The sequence below is a fragment of the Pseudophryne corroboree genome, assembly GCF_028390025.1.
Source record: "Pseudophryne corroboree isolate aPseCor3 chromosome 11 unlocalized genomic scaffold, aPseCor3.hap2 SUPER_11_unloc_2, whole genome shotgun sequence".
Classification (NCBI taxonomy): domain Eukaryota; kingdom Metazoa; phylum Chordata; class Amphibia; order Anura; family Myobatrachidae; genus Pseudophryne; species Pseudophryne corroboree.
Window position 1 is genome coordinate 47,066 of NW_026967478.1, and position 14,467 is coordinate 61,532.

Genomic DNA, 14,467 nt, shown 5'->3' on the forward strand with positions numbered 1-14,467 from the left:
TTTCATATTAAACAGACTTCCACATGAGAAAGCAGCAAGGATGCAGTGGCGTTAATGTTTCCTGGTGTCAACTTGTATTATTTCAGTAGACATTGAAATGAGGATGCATCTTGCTGCCTTTCCAATGAAGCAAGTTTAATTTAGTAATAGGTGAAAAACCATCCTTACAAAGGTGTTAATCAGAGACTTGGCTTTGTGGACACTTTTCAGAGAACAAATTTGTTAGCATAAAAATAAAGCCAGAAAATGAAGAGCTGTTTAATCACTCAATTGGATTTTTCTGCCAGCATATTTTTTTTCTCTGCAACCCACTGCTAAATTGTGCTTCCTAGCTGTTTTTATAAAATCACTGAATCAAATCTAACTCTGATTACATCAGAGAAGGCCAGGTACCCTACACCATAACAGGGGGTTTGAAATTTTGACTTGTCTACTTAAAGATCACCAAAATCTGATAACAAGGTCAATTAGGTCCCTGGGTGGGATTGAACCACCAACCTTATGGTTAATAGCCGTACATACTAACTGATTGCGCCACAGAAACACTTTGCAAAAGTCCATACTGACAAAGGCTAATAAGCATTCATCTAAAACGTTTCCTAGAAAAACTTTAAAAAGTCAATAATCTGGAGAGTTTTTGTAAGATGTTTCTTCCATCAACCAACGAAGAAACACATTGGTACTTTCCCATGATGAGTGAGTGCTTCAGGATCTCTTGCACTTACATGTGCAGCAGAGTACTGTAATGGAAGCATGCTGGGTCCATAACCCAGAGGTAGGCAGATTGAAACTATCCTCTGCTATATGCATTTTTTTGTTTGTTAATTAAAGTAATCCAAAACTGGGATTGATATTTTGTCTCTTTTATTTTTACTTTAAGTACAATAACTTTTACCATTTTAATTTGTTTTAATAGTATATTGACAGTATTGTTTTCTTTCAAAAATCCACTTCATTTTCTTTACCCTATTATTAAAATGGTAATTGACAAAAACAAACTACATTGTCACCAGAAGAGCAATACAAAATGTACAAGTGATATATTAAAATCATCTTTCCAGCTTGAATTTCAATGATGCATTGGGGCAACGATTTTGTGAGAAACATCTTCACCCTTAAATAAAGATTTTCTTAATTCCTTACCTGTGTGCTAATTAGATATCACCTTGTTTTCACATTAAACAGACTTCCACATGAGAAAGCAGCAAGGATGCAGTGGCGTTAATGTTTCCTGGTGTCAACCTGTATTATTTCAGTAGACATTGAAATGAGGATACATCTTGCTGCCTTTCCAATGAAGCAAGTTTAATTTAGTAATAGGTGAAAAACCATCCCTACAAAGGTGTTAATCAGAGACTTGGCTTTGTGGACACTTTTCAGAGAACAAATTTGTTAGCATAAAAATAAAGCCAGAAAATGAAGAGCTGTTTAATCACGCAATTTGGTTTTTTTGCCAGCATATTTCTTTTTCTCTGCAACCCACTCCTAAATTGTGCTTCCTAGATGTTTTTATAAAATCACTGAATCAAATCTAACTCTGATTACATCAGAGAAGGCCAGGTACCCTACACCATAACAGGGGGTATGAAATTTGACTTGTCTACTTAAAGATCACCAAAATCTGATAACAATGTCAATTACGTCCCTGGGTGGGATTGAACCACCAACCTTTTGGTTAATAGCCGTACACACTAACTGATTGCGCCACAGAGACACTTTGCAAAAAGTACTTACTGACAAATGCTAATAAGCATTCATCTAAAACGTTTCCTAGAAAAACTTAAAAAAGTCAATAATCTGGAGAGTTTTTGTAAGATGTTTCTTCTATCAACCAACGAAGAAACACATTGGTACTTTCCCATGATGAGTGAGTGCTTCAGGATCTCTTGCACTTACATGTGCAGCAGAGTACAGCTATGGAAGCATGCTGGGCCCATAACCCAGAGGTAGGCAGATTGAAACTATCCTCTGCTATATGCATTTTTTTGTTTGTTAATTAAAGTAATCCAAAACTGGGATTGATATTTTGGCTCTTTTATTTTTACTTAAAGTACAATAACTTTTACCATTTTAATTTGTTTTAATAGTATATTGACAGTATTGTTTTCTTTCAAAAATCCACTTAATTTTCTTTACCCTATTATTAAAATGGTAATTGACAAAAACAAACTACATTGTCACCAGAAGAGCAATACAAAATGTACAAGTGATATATTAAAATCATCTTTCCAGCTTGAATTTCAATGATGCATTGGGGCAACGATTTTGTGAGAAACATCTTCACCCTTAAATAAAGATTTTCTTAATTCCTTACCTGTGTGCTAATTAGATATCACCTTGTTTTCACATTAAACAGACTTCCACATGAGAAAGCAGCAAGGATGCAGTGGCGTTAATGTTTCCTGGTGTCAACCTGTATTATTTCAGTAGACATTGAAATGAGGATGCATCTTGCTGCCTTTCCAATGAAGCAAGTTTAATTTAGTAATAGGTGAAAAACCATCCTTACAAAGGTGTTAATCAGAGACTTGGCTTTGTGGACACTTTTCAGAGAACAAATTTGTTAGCATAAAAATAAAGCCAGAAAATAAAGAGCTGTTTAATCACTCAATTGGATTTTTCTGCCAGCATATTTTTTTTCTCTGCAACCCACTGCTAAATTGTGCTTCCAAGCTGTTTTTATAAAATCACTGAATCAAATCTAACTCTGATTACATCAGAGAAGGCCAGGTACCCTACACCATAACAGGGGGTATGAAATTTGACTTGTCTACTTAAAGATCACCAAAATCTGATAACAATGTCAATTACGTCCCTGGGTGGGATTGAACCACCAACCTTTTGGTTAATAGCCGTACACACTAACTGATTGCGCCACAGAGACACTTTGCAAAAAGTCCATACTGACAAAGGCTAATAAGCATTCATCTAAAACGTTTCCTAGAAAAACTTTAAAAAGTCAATAATCTGGAGAGTTTTTGTAAGATGTTTCTTCCATCAACCAACGAAGAAACACATTGGTACTTTCCCATGATGAGTGAGTGCTTCAGGATCTCTTGAACTTACATGTGCAGCAGAGTACAGCAATGGAAGCATGCTGGGCCCATAACCGAGAGGTAGGCAGATTGAAACTATCATCTGCTATATGCATTTTTTTTTTTGTTAATTAAAGTAATCCAAAACTGGGATTGATATTTTGTCTCTTTTATTTTTACTTAAAGTACAATAACTTTTACCATTTTAATTTGTTTTAATAGTATATTGACAGTATTGTTTTCTTTCAAAAATCCACTTCATTTTCTTTACCCTATTATTAAAATGGTAATTGACAAAAACAAACTACATTGTCACCAGAAGAGCAATACAAAATGTACAAGTGATATATTAAAATCATCTTTCCAGCTTGAATTTCAATGTTGCATTGGGTCAACAATTTTGTGAGAAACATCTTCACCCTTAAATAAAGATTTTCTTAATTCCTTACCTGTGTGCTAATTAGATATCACCTTGTTTTCACATTAAACAGACTTCCACATGAGAAAGCAGCAAGGATGCAGTGGCGTTAATGTTTCCTGGTGTCAACTTGTATTATTTCAGTAGACATTGAAATGAGGATGCATCTTGCTGCCTTTCCAATGAAGCAAGTTTAATTTAGTAATAGGTGATAAACCATCCTTACAAAGGTGTTAATCAGAGACTTGGCTTTGTGGACACTTTTCAGAGAACAAATTTGTTAGCATAAAAATAAAGCCAGAAAATGAAGAGCTGTTTAATCACTCGATTGGATTTTTCTGCCAGCATATTTTTTTTCTCTGCAACCCACTGCTAAATTGTGCTTCCTAGCTGTTTTTTATAAAATCACTGAATCAAATCTAACTCTGATTACATCAGAGAAGGCCATGTACCCTACACCATAAGAGGAGGTTTGAAATTTTGACTTGTCTACTTAAATATCACCAAAATCTGATCACAAGGTTAATTACGTCCCTGGGTGGGATTGAACCACCAACCTTTTGGTTAATAGCCAAACACACTAACCGATTGCGCCACAGAGACACTTTGCAAAAGTCCATACTGACAAAGGCTAATAAGCATTCATCTAAAACGTTTCCTAGAAAAACTTTAAAAAGTCAATAATCTGGAGAGTTTTTGTAAGATGTTTCTTCCATCAACCAACGAAGAAACACATTGGTACTTTCCCATGATGAGTGAGTGCTTCATGATCTCTTGCACTTACATGTGCAGGAGAGTACTGCAATGGAAGCATGCTGGGCTCATAACCCAGAGGTAGGCAGATTGAAACTATCCTCTGCTATATGCATTTTTTTTGTTAATTAAAGTAATCCAAAACTGGGATTGATATTTTGTCTCTTTTATTTTTACTTAAAGTACAATAACTTTTACCATTTTAATTTGTGTTAATAGTATATTGACAGTAATGTTTTCTTTCAAAAATCCACTTCATTTTCTTTACCCTATTATTAAAATGGTAATTGACAAAAACAAACTACATTGTCACCAGAAGAGCAATACAAAATGTACAAGTGATATATTAAAATCATCTTTCCAGCTTGAATTTCAATGATGCATTGGGTCAACAATTTTGTGAGAAACATCTTCACCCTTAAATAAAGATTTTCTTAATATCTTACCTGTGTGCTAATTAGATATCACCTTGTTTTCACATTAAAAAGACTTCCACATGAGAAAGCAGCAAGGATGCAGTGGCGTTAATGTTTCCTGGTGTCAACCTGTATTATTTCAGTAGACATTGAAATGAGGATACATCTTGCTGCCTTTCCAATGAAGCAAGTTTAATTTAGTAATAGGTGAAAAACCATCCCTACAAAGGTGTTAATCAGAGACTTGGCTTTGTGGACACTTTTCAGAGAACAAATTTGTTAGCATAAAAATAAAGCCAGAAAATGAAGAGCTGTTTAATCACGCAATTTGATTTTTTTGCCAGCATATTTCTTTTTCTCTGCAACCCACTGCTAAATTGTGCTTCCTAGATGTTTTTATAAAATCACTGAATCAAATCTAACTCTGATTACATCAGAGAAGGCCAGGTACCCTGCACCATAACAGGGGGTATGAAATTTGACTTGTCTACTTAAAGATCACCAAAATCTGATAACAAGGTCAATTACGTCCCTGGGTGGGATTGAACCACCAACCTTTTGGTTAATAGCCGTACACACTAACTGATTGCACCACAGAGACACTTTGCAAAAGTACATACTGACAAATGCTAATAAGCATTCATCTAAAACGTTTCCTAGAAAAACTTAAAAAAATCAATAATCTGGAGAGTTTTTGTAAGATGTTTCTTCTATCAACCAACGAAGAAACACATTGGTACTTTCCCATGATGAGTGAGTGCTTCAGGATCTCTTGCACTTACATGTGCAGCAGAGTACAGCAATGGAAGCATGCTGGGCCCATAACCCAGAGGAAAGGCAGATTGAAACTATCCTCTGCTATATGCATTTTTTTGTTTGTTAATTAAAGTAATCCAAAACTGGGATTGATATTTTGGCTCTTTTATTTTTACTTAAAGTACAATAACTTTTACCATTTTAATTTGTTTTAATAGTATATTGACAGTATTGTTTTCTTTCAAAAATCCACTTAATTTTCTTTACCCTATTATTAAAATGGTAATTGACAAAAACAAACTACATTGTCACCAGAAGAGCAATACAAAATGTACAAGTGATATATTAAAATCATCTTTCCAGCTTGAATTTCAATGATGCATTGGGGCAACGATTTTGTGAGAAACATCTTCACCCTTAAATAAAGATTTTCTTAATTCCTTACCTGTGTGCTAATTAGATATCACCTTGTTTTCACATTTAACAGACTTCCACATGAGAAAGCAGCAAGGATGCAGTGGCGTTAATGTTTCCTGGTGTCAACCTGTATTATTTCTGTAGACATTGAAATGAGGATGCATCTTGCTGCCTTTCCAATGAAGCAAGTTTAATTTAGTAATAGGTGAAAAACCATCCTTACAAAGGTGTTAATCAGAGACTTGGCTTTGTGGACACTTTTCAGAGAACAAATTTGTTAGCATAAAAATAAAGCCAGAAAATAAAGAGCTGTTTAATCACTCAATTGGATTTTTCTGCCAGCATATTTTTTTTCTCTGCAACCCACTGCTAAATTGTGCTTCCTAGCTGTTTTTATAAAATCACTGAATCAAATCTAACTCTGATTACATCAGAGAAGGCCAGGTACCCTACACCATAACAGGGGGTTTGAAATTTTGACTTGTCTACTTAAAGATCACCAAAATCTGATAACAAGGTCAATTAGGTCCCTGGGTGGGATTGAACCACCAACCTTTTGGTTAATAGCCGTACATACTAACTGATTGCGCCACAGAGACACTTTGCAAAAGTCCATACTGACAAAGGCTAATAAGCATTCATCTAAAACGTTTCCTAGAAAAACTTTAAAAAGTCAATAATCTGGAGAGTTTTTGTAAGATGTTTCTTCCATCAACCAACGAAGAAACACATTGGTACTTTCCCATGATGAGTGAGTGCTTCAGGATCTCTTGAACTTACATGTGCAGCAGAGTACTGCAATGGAAGCATGCTGGGCTCATAACCGAGAGGTAGGCAGATTGAAACTATCCTCTGCTATATGCATTTTTTTTTTTGTTAATTAAAGTAATCCAAAACTGGGATTGATATTTTGGCTCTTTTATTTTTACTTAAAGTACAATAACTTTTACCATTTTAATTTGTTTTAATAGTATATTGACAGTATTGTTTTCTTTCAAAAATCCACTTCATTTTCTTTACCCTATTATTAAAATGGTAATTGACAAAAACAAACTACATTGTCACCAGAAGAGCAATACAAAATGTACAAGTGATATATTAAAATCATCTTTCCAGCTTGAATTTCAATGTTGCATTGGGTCAACAATTTTGTGAGAAACATCTTCACCCTTAAATAAAGATTTTCTTAATTCCTTACCTGTGTGCTAATTATATATCACCTTGTTTTCACATTAAACAGACTTCCACATGAGAAAGCAGCAAGGATGCAGTGGCGTTAATGTTTCCTGGTGTCAACTTGTATTATTTCAGTAGACATTGAAATGAGGATGCATCTTGCTACCTTTCCAATGAAGCAAGTTTAATTTAGTAATAGGTGAAAAACCATCCTTACAAAGGTGTTAATCAGAGACTTGGCTTTGTGGACACTTTTCAGAGAACAAATTTGTTAGCATAAAAATAAAGCCAGAAAATGAAGAGCTGTTTAATCACTCGATTGGATTTTTCTGCCAGCATATTTTTTTTCTCTGCAACCCACTGCTAAATTGTGCTTCCTAGCTGTTTTTTATAAAATCACTGAATCAAATCTAACTCTGATTACATCAGAGAAGGCCAGGTACCCTACACCATAAGAGGAGGTTTGAAATTTTGACTTGTCTACTTAAATATCGCCAAAATCTGATCACAAGGTTAATTACGTCCCTTGGTGGGATTGAACCACCAACCTTTTGGTTAATAGCCAAACACACTAACCGATTGCGCCACAGAGACACTTTGCAAAAGTCCATACTGACAAAGGCTAATAAGCATTCATCTAAAACGTTTCCTAGAAAAACTTTAAAAAGTCAATAATCTGGAGAGTTTTTGTAAGATGTTTCTTCCATCAACCAACGAAGAAACACATTGGTACTTTCCCATGATGAGTGAGTGCTTCAGGATCTCTTGCACTTACATGTGCAGCAGAATACTGCAATGGAAGCATGCTGGGCCCATAACCCAGAGGTAGGCAGATTGAAACTATCCTCTGCTATATGCATTTTTTTTGTTAATTAAAGTAATCCAAAACTGGGATTGATATTTTGTCTCTTTTATTTTTACTTAAAGTACAATAACTTTTACCATTTTAATTTGTTTTAATAGTATATTGACAGTATTGTTTTCTTTCAAAAATCCACTTCATTTTCTTTACCCTATTATTAAAATGGTAATTGACAAAAACAAACTACATTGTCACCAGAAGAGCAATACAAAATGTACAAGTGATATATTAAAATCATCTTTCCAGCTTGAATTTCAATGTTGCATTGGGTCAACAATTTTGTGAGAAACATCTTCACCCTTAAATAAAGATTTTCTTAATTCCTTACCTGTGTGCTAATTAGATATCACCTTGTTTTCACATTAAACAGACTTCCACATGAGAAAGCAGCAAGGATGCAGTGGCGTTAATGTTTCCTGGTGTCAACTTGTATTATTTCAGTAGACATTGAAATGAGGACGCATCTTGCTGCCTTTCCAATGAAGCAAGTTTAATTTAGTAATAGGTGAAAAACCATCCTTACAAAGGTGTTAATCAGAGACTTGGCTTTGTGGACACTTTTCAGAGAACAAATTTGTTAGCATAAAAATAAAGCCAGAAAATGAAGAGCTGTTTAATCACTCGATTGGATTTTTTTGCCAGCATATTTTTTTTCTCTGCAACCCACTGCTAAATTGTGCTTCCTAGCTGTTTTTTATAAAATCACTGAATCAAATCTAACTCTGATTACATCAGAGAAGGCCAGGTACCCTACACCATAAGAGGAGGTTTGAAATTTTGACTTGTCTACTTAAATATCACCAAAATCTGATCACAAGGTTAATTACGTCCCTTGGTGGGATTGAACCACCAACCTTTTGGTTAATAACCAAACACACTAACCGATTGCGCCACAGAGACACTTTGCAAAAGTCCATACTGACAAAGGCTAATAAGCATTCATCTAAAACGTTTCCTAGAAAAACTTTAAAAAGTCAATAATCTGGAGAGTTTTTGTAAGATGTTTCTTCCATCAACCAACGAAGAAACACATTGGTACTTTCCCATGATGAGTGAGTGCTTCAGGATCTCTTGCACTTACATGTGCAGCAGAATACTGCAATGGAAGCATGCTGGGCCCATAACCCAGAGGTAGGCAGATTGAAACTATCCTCTGCTATATGCATTTTTTTTGTTAATTAAAGTAATCCAAAACTGGGATTGATATTTTGTCTCTTTTATTTTTACTTAAAGTACAATAACTTTTACCATTTTAATTTGTTTTAATAGTATATTGACAGTATTGTTTTCTTTCAAAAATCCACTTCATTTTCTTTACCCTATTATTAAAATGGTAATTGACAAAAACAAACTACATTGTCACCAGAAGAGCAATACAAAATGTACAAGTGATATATTAAAATCATCTTTCCAGCTTGAATTTCAATGATGCATTGGGTCAACAATTTTGTGAGAAACATCTTCACCCTTAAATAAAGATTTTCTTAATTCCTTACCTGTGTGCTAATTAGATATCACCTTGTTTTCACATTAAACAGACTTCCACATGAGAAAGCAGCAAGGATGCAGTGGCGTTAATGTTTCCTGGTGTCAACCTGTATTATTTCAGTAGACATTGAAATGAGGATACATCTTGCTGCCTTTCCAATGAAGCAAGTTTAATTTAGTAATAGGTGAAAAACCATCCCTACAAAGGTGTTAATCAGAGACTTGGCTTTGTGGACACTTTTCAGAGAACAAATTTGTTAGCATAAAAATAAAGCCAGAAAATGAAGAGCTGTTTAATCACGCAATTTGATTTTTTTGCCAGCATATTTCTTTTTCTCTGCAACCCACTGCTAAATTGTGCTTCCTAGATGTTTTTATAAAATCACTGAATCAAATCTAACTCTGATTACATCAGAGAAGGCCAGGTACCCTACACCATAACAGGGGGTATGAAATTTGACTTGTCTACTTAAAGATCACCAAAATCTGATAACAAGGTCAATTACGTCCCTGGGTGGGATTGAACCACCAACCTTTTGGTTAATAGCCGTACACACTAACTGATTGCGCCACAGAGACACTTTGCAAAAGTACATACTGACAAATGCTAATAAGCATTCATCTAAAACGTTTCCTAGAAAAACTTAAAAAAATCAATAATCTGGAGAGTTTTTGTAAGATGTTTCTTCTATCAACCAACGAAGAAACACATTGGTACTTTCCCATGATGAGTGAGTGCTTCAGGATCTCTTGCACTTACATGTGCAGCAGAGTACAGCAATGGAAGCATGCTGGGCCCATAACCCAGAGGTAGGCAGATTGAAACTATCCTCTGCTATATGCATTTTTTTGTTTGTTAATTAAAGTAATCCAAAACTGGGATTGATATTTTGGCTCTTTTATTTTTACTTAAAGTACAATAACTTTTACCATTTTAATTTGTTTTAATAGTATATTGACAGTATTGTTTTCTTTCAAAAATCCACTTAATTTTCTTTACCCTATTATTAAAATGGTAATTGACAAAAACAAACTACATTGTCACCAGAAGAGCAATACAAAATGTACAAGTGATATATTAAAATCATCTTTCCAGCTTGAATTTCAATGATGCATTGGGGCAACGATTTTGTAAGAAACATCTTCACCCTTAAATAAAGATTTTCTTAATTCCTTACCTGTGTGCTAATTAGATATCACCTTGTTTTCACATTAAACAGACTTCCACATGAGAAAGCAGCAAGGATGCAGTGGCGTTAATGTTTCCTGGTGTCAACCTGTATTATTTCAGTAGACATTGAAATGAGGATGCATCTTGCTGCCTTTCCAATGAAGCAAGTTTAATTTAGTAATAGGTGAAAAACCATCCTTACAAAGGTGTTAATCAGAGACTTGGCTTTGTGGACACTTTTCAGAGAACAAATTTGTTAGCATAAAAATAAAGCCAGAAAATAAAGAGCTGTTTAATCACTCTATTGGATTTTTCTGGCAGCATATTTTTTTTTCTGCAACCCACTGCTAAATTGTGCTTCCTAGCTGTTTTTATAAAATCACTGAATCAAATCTAACTCTGATTACATCAGAGAAGGCCAGGTACCCTACACCATAACAGGGGGTTTGAAATTTTGACTTGTCTACTTAAAGATCACCAAAATCTGATAACAAGGTCAATTAGGTCCCTCGGTGGGATTGAACCACCAACCTTTTGGTTAATAGCCGTACATACTAACTGATTGCGCCACAGAGACACTTTGCAAAAGTCCATACTGACAAAGGCTAATAAGCATTCATCTAAAACGTTTCCTAGAAAAACTTTAAAAAGTCAATAATCTGGAGAGTTTTTGTAAGATGTTTCTTCCATCAACCAACGAAGAAACACATTGGTACTTTCCCATGATGAGTGAGTGCTTCAGGATCTCTTGAACTTACATGTGCAGCAGAGTACTGCAATGGAAGCATGCTGGGCCCATAACCCAGAGGTAGGCAGATTGAAACTATCCTCTGCTATATGCATTTTTTTTTTGTTAATTAAAGTAATCCAAAACTGGGATTGATATTTTGTCTCTTATTTTTACTTAAAGTACAATAACTTTTACAATTTTAATTTGTTTTAATAGTATATTGACAGTATTGTTTTCTTTCAAAAATCCACTTCATTTTCTTTACCCTATTATTAAAATGGTAATTGACAAAAACAAACTACATTGTCACCAGAAGAGCAATACAAAATGTACAAGTGATATATTAAAATCATCTTTCCAGCTTGAATTTCAATGATGCATTGGGTCAACAATTTTGTGAGAAACATCTTCACTCTTAAATAAAGATTTTCTTAATTCCTTACCTGTGTGCTAATTATATATCACCTTGTTTTCACATTAAACAGACTTCCACATGAGAAAGCAGCAAGGATGCAGTGGCGTTAATGTTTCCTGGTGTCAACTTGTATTATTTCAGTAGACATTGAAATGAGGATGCATCTTGCTGCCTTTCCAATGAAGCAAGTTTAATTTAGTAATAGGTGAAAAACCATCCTTACAAAGGTGTTAATCAGAGACTTGGCTTTGTGGACACTTTTCAGAGAACAAATTTGTTAGCATAAAAATAAAGCCAGAAAATAAAGAGCTGTTTAATCACTCAATTGGATTTTTCTGCCAGCATATTTTTTTTCTCTGCAACCCACTGCTAAATTGTGCTTCCTAGCTGTTTTTATAAAATCACTGAATCAAATCTAACTCTGATTACATCAGAGAAGGCCAGGTACCCTACACCATAACAGGGGGTTTGAAATTTTGACTTGTCTACTTAAAGATCACCAAAATCTGATAACAAGGTCAATTAGGTCCCTGGGTGGGATTGAACCACCAACCTTTTGGTTAATAGCTGTACATACTAACTGATTGCGCCACAGAGACACTTTGCAAAAAGTACATACTGACAAATGCTAATAAGCATTCATCTAAAACGTTTCCTAGAAAAACTTAAAAAAGTCAATAATCTGGAGAGTTTTTGTAAGATGTTTCTTCTATCAACCAACGAAGGAACACATTGGTACTTTCCCATGATGAGTGAGTGCTTCAGGATCTCTTGCACTTACATGTGCAGCAGAGTACAGCAATGGAAGCATGCTGGGCCCATAACCCAGAGGTAGGCAGATTAAAACTATCCTCTGCTATATGCATTTTTTTGTTTGTTAATTAAAGTAATCCAAAACTGGGATTGATATTTTGGCTCTTTTATTTTTACTTAAAGTACAATAACTTTTACCATTTTAATTTGTTTTAATAGTATATTGACAGTATTGTTTTCTTTCAAAAATCCACTTAATTTTCTTTACCCTATTATTAAAATGGTAATTGACAAAAACAAACTACATTGTCACCAGAAGAGCAATACAAAATGTACAAGTGATATATTAAAATCATCTTTCCAGCTTGAATTTCAATGATGCATTGGGGCAACGATTTTGTGAGAAACATCTTCACCCTTAAATAAAGATTTTCTTAATTCCTTACCTGTGTGCTAATTAGATATCACCTTGTTTTCACATTAAACAGACTTCCACATGAGAAAGCAGCAAGGATGCAGTGGCGTTAATGTTTCCTGGTGTCAACCTGTATTATTTCAGTAGACATTGAAATGAGGATGCATCTTGCTGCCTTTCCAATGAAGCAAGTTTAATTTAGTAATAGGTGAAAAACCATCCTTACAAAGGTGTTAATCAGAGACTTGGCTTTGTGGACACTTTTCAGAGAACAAATTTGTTAGCATAAAAATAAAGCCAGAAAATGAAGAGCTGTTTAATCACTCGATTGGATTTCTCTGCCAGCATATTTTTTTTCTCTGCAACCCACTGCTAAATTGTGCTTCCTAGCTGTTTTTTATAAAATCACTGAATCAAATCTAACTCTGATTACATCAGAGAAGGCCATGTACCCTACACCATAAGAGGAGGTTTGAAATTTTGACTTGTCTACTTAAATATCACCAAAATCTGATCACAAGGTTAATTACGTCCCTGGGTGGGATTGAACCACCAACCTTTTGGTTAATAGCCAAACACACTAACCGATTGCGCCACAGAGACACTTTGCAAAAGTCCATACTGACAAAGGCTAATAAGCATTCATCTAAAACGTTTCCTAGAAAAACTTTAAAAAGTCAATAATCTGGAGAGTTTTTGTAAGATGTTTCTTCCATCAACCAACGAAGAAACACATTGGTACTTTCCCATGATGAGTGAGTGCTTCAGGATCTCTTGCACTTACATGTGCAGCAGAGTACTGCAATGGAAGCATGCTGGGCCCATAACCCAGAGGTAGGCAGATTGAAACTATCCTCTGCTATATGCATTTTTTTTGTTAATTAAAGTAATCCAAAACTGGGATTGATATTTTGTCTCTTTTATTTTTACTTAAAGTACAATAACTTTTACCATTTTAATTTATTTTAATAGTATATTGACAGTATTGTTTTCTTTCAAAAATCCACTTCATTTTCTTTACCCTATTATTAAAATGGTAATTGACAAAAACAAACTACATTGTCACCAGAAGAGCAATACAAAATGTACAAGTGATATATTAAAATCATCTTTCCAGCTTGAATTTCAATGATGCATTGGGTCAACAATTTTGTGAGAAACATCTTCACCCTTAAATAAAGATTTTCTTAATTCCTTACCTGTGTGCTAATTAGATATCACCTTGTTTTCACATTAAACAGACTTCCACATGAGAAAGCAGCAAGGATGCAGTGGCGTTAATGTTTCCTGGTGTCAACCTGTATTATTTCAGTAGACATTGAAATGAGGATACATCTTGCTGCCTTTCCAATGAAGCAAGTTTAATTTAGTAATAGGTGAAAAACCATCCCTACAAAGGTGTTAATCAGAGACTTGGCTTTGTGGACACTTTTCAGAGAACAAATTTGTTAGCATAAAAATAAAGCCAGAAAATGAAGAGCTGTTTAATCACGCAATTTGATTTTTTTGCCAGCATATTTCTTTTTCTCTGCAACCCACTGCTAAATTGTGCTTCCTAGATGTTTTTATAAAATCACTGAATCAAATCTAACTCTGATTACATCAGAGAAGGCCAGGTACCCTACACCATAACAGGGGGTATGAAATTTGACTTGTCTACTT

General features: G+C 34.6%; 2 non-coding genes across 2 annotated transcripts; both read right to left on the reverse strand.

Annotated features, from left to right (window-relative positions):
- Window positions 1-3,982: 3,982 nt before the first annotated feature.
- TRNAN-AUU (transfer RNA asparagine (anticodon AUU)) lies at window positions 3,983-4,056 on the reverse strand. Its single transcript has one exon. It is a non-coding gene; the product is annotated as a tRNA-Asn (tRNA).
- Window positions 4,057-13,334: 9,278 nt separating this feature from the next.
- TRNAN-AUU (transfer RNA asparagine (anticodon AUU)) lies at window positions 13,335-13,408 on the reverse strand. The gene has a single exon. It is a non-coding gene; the product is annotated as a tRNA-Asn (tRNA).
- Window positions 13,409-14,467: the final 1,059 nt, after the last annotated feature.